This window comes from Rhipicephalus sanguineus, unplaced genomic scaffold (assembly GCF_013339695.2).
Source record: "Rhipicephalus sanguineus isolate Rsan-2018 unplaced genomic scaffold, BIME_Rsan_1.4 Seq1139, whole genome shotgun sequence".
In the NCBI taxonomy this organism is placed as follows: Eukaryota; Metazoa; Arthropoda; class Arachnida; order Ixodida; family Ixodidae; genus Rhipicephalus; species Rhipicephalus sanguineus.
In genome coordinates, this window is record NW_023614393.1 from 172,490 (window position 1) to 175,616 (window position 3,127).

The 3,127-nt window shown below is 41.5% G+C and overlaps 1 long non-coding RNA gene across 1 annotated transcript; it reads left to right on the forward strand.

Annotated features, from left to right (window-relative positions):
• Positions 1–1,611: 1,611 nt before the first annotated feature.
• On the forward strand, positions 1,612–1,969 carry LOC119376273 (uncharacterized). Its single transcript, XR_005180538.1, has 3 exons — positions 1,612–1,699; positions 1,792–1,827; positions 1,909–1,969. It is a non-coding gene; the product is annotated as an uncharacterized LOC119376273 (long non-coding RNA).
• The last annotated feature ends 1,158 nt before the right edge of the window (positions 1,970–3,127 follow it).

Consider the following 3,127-nt stretch of genomic DNA (forward strand, 5'->3'; position numbering starts at 1 on the left):
CAGACACCATTCTAAAGGAGTTGCCAGTGGATCTTGTTAAGCAAGTGCCATTCGATTACATGCACCTTATTTGTCTTGGTGTTGTACGCAAATTGTTTCTACTTTGGCTGAGGGGTGACAAAGCATAGGATTGGAAGGGCAGCAAGGGAAGCTGTATCAGCAGCTAACAATGAAATGAGAGAATATGTACCTTCAGATATGTCTCGCAAGCCACGGAGCTTGTCGGAAATAGAAAGATGGAAAGCTTCTGAGTTCCGACTTGTATTGCTCTACACAGGCCCTGTGGTTTTACAGTCACGAATCCCTGGGCCCCTGATGGCTATCTTTATGACGCTGCATTGTGCTGTGCGCATACTCTGTAGTCCGTTGTGTGACCCTGAGCTTCTTGACTATGCGGAAAGGCTTCTAAAGCATTTTGTTGAGACATACATTTCCATCTATGGGAAACACGCAGTGTCGCACAATGTGCATGGCTTGGTCCACGTAGCAGATGATGTGCGAATTCATGGATGCTTAGAGAGCTACAGCGCCTTCCCATTTGAGAATTACATGCAGAAATTAAAAAGGTATGTGCGGAAACCAGAAAAATGTTTAGAGCAACTCTACAACCGTGTTATTGAGGAACGGTCGCAGCCTGCACGAAGCCTTTGTGACCTAAGAATATTGAAGCAACCTTCACCCGCAACCGGATGGCTCAGTGGTGCAAGTGGCAGGTTGTCGGCAATGCATGAAGAGGGACCACTGCCAAGTAACTGTATTCGGCCTCAGTACCGAATTGTATCTTTTCCTGGCAATATCACTCTGAGATCAAGCCACAGAGACTGCACATGCATGCTGAAGGACTATTCCATCATTGAAATTGAAAACATTGCATTTTCTGCGGGCAATAACCAAGCAATGTTAATCGGAAGGAAGTACCAGAATCTGGAAGATCTTTACAGCTATCCGTGCAAATCATCACTTCTCAACATCTATGTCGTGTCTACACTCTCTGCTATTCAGTGTTGGCCACTCACAGACATTGCAGTGAAGTGTGTGAAGCTCCCATACGGAAAAAAGTGCGCTGTGCTTCCTATGGTGCACCTACTATGAAAGCTCTCCATAGGCAGCAGGATTTTCTTGACCTATATTTTGTTTCTCTTTCGTAATTCTTGTGTGCAAGCAAGTGTGGGCATTAGCTGTGTCTGTATTTGTATTTACGTAGACATTGGTACTGCTCTTTATTCTGTTTAGATTTTAGATTTGCTGTTGTCTCATTCCCTGACGAGAAGAACTGCCTCGGGATTGTTCATAACTCATGGCTGCATGATGGCAACCTGAAGACATTTTGGCCTGTAACGAAAAATCCGACTAAAGGGTCCGAATGGTGATGGAAGGCACCGAGCCTACCGACTCATGGCCAGGTGTGCCATGCATCGTTAAAGGCTGGGCTTGTAAGTGTAGTTTAGGAAGTAGCTATTCATTGTACTCAAAGAAAAAACATTTCTTACAGAGACTTATGAAGATGCGCTACGAAAAATGCAGCTATTTCTTTACGAAAGCACGGATGAAAGTGAACCCATGAAAGAACTAGGCAGGGGTAAAAGAAAAAGACAGCCAAGGCTTCTAGTTGATTATGACGACCTGGCTGGGAACGGAACAAGCAGTGACTCCGATGAGAGCTATGAGCCACCAAGGCCTCCTACCCCACCGCAGCGATGTAAGAAATCACTGTGTTTAGAACTGGCTAGTGCCTGAATAGCAATTAAGGTGCTGCCAGAAAGTTTTACGTTTCACTCCGCACCTTTACAGGCCGTAAGTTCTCCAGAAAGCCTGAAGTATGTTCTGGTACGTGTAGACTTTGTTATATCTGATGGAAGACTTGTAGACAGGTGTGTTAAGTACAACATTATTTGTTTTATTCCTCAGCCATGTATGAAAAGGTTAAACAACCTTCAAAATCTGGAACAGCAGCGTCACAGTCCCCAGGCAAGATATCAATTCTTTTCATGCAATATGCGCAGTTCTAAGGAAATTTTTGCATTCGTATTATGTCTAGAATAATCTAAGTACATTAAACCCTCATTAACCTCAGTCCATTACATTACATTAAAACCTCAGTCCAGTAACCCTCATAGGACAGACTCTCTCGCCAACAGTGCATGTTGAGCCCATAGGTCTCTGGGGACTCCACTTTAGTTTATATTACAATTTTGAGAAAGTGTTATCGTCTCTTTACAGGTGAAAATGTAACTGATGAAGCTTCTGCAAGTATGTCACTTGACAACACAGGTCAGTGGCGTTTACTTTGCATCCATTAAATATAATGAAAATATTTGATACAGTCATATGCAATATTTCTTTTTGTAATCTTGCATTACATTTTTTGTGGTTTGAGCTTTGATACAGCTGATAGGCATGATGATGCAAAGCAGCCTGATAGTTTGAAATTGGTAGTAGCTTGGTCAATATGTGATATTCACAGAGTGTGTTGGCGATTGCAAGGACCGACTTTAATTGTTCCTGGCAGCTTTTTTTTTTAGACAATAGATTTCTAATAATTCTGTGGTAGTCAGCCTCCCGCCATTTTTTCCCACGAACTCTGTGTGGAGGTAAAAATGTTTGCTGCAACTATTATGACATTGATGCTACTAATTAACAGAAACCGGTTAATTATTTTTTTAAGTTATTCCCTTGAGTGTAGTCATTTATATGAGAAAGTTCTAGTGCATGCATATTTTTTAGAAATCTCTAAGGTCCACATAATTTGAGGTATTCATGATCAAATTCATAATCATAGGATTATTATTGAATAACTGTATTGTCTAAAAAAATACCCTGCATAATTGCTCACATGCATTATGCTCTCTGTGTTTCTGTTTATAGGCAGTTTCGCGGTACCTGTACGCAGGCCTGCGACCCATGCAATAAGGCAAGTTGATGGATTTCAACACCAGCGTAAGTGTTTAATTGTGCTATAACTTAATGCACAGTCTGAAAAAAATTCCAGACGCCTAAACACCACAAAAGCGAAGAAGCACAGGAAAAGAGCATCACTTGAAACTGATTTATTTGTGGGAGAACAGAAAATATATACCAAAATACATTTGTTCTTTCTGCGGTGTTCAGGCGTTTAGAATTTTTTCTC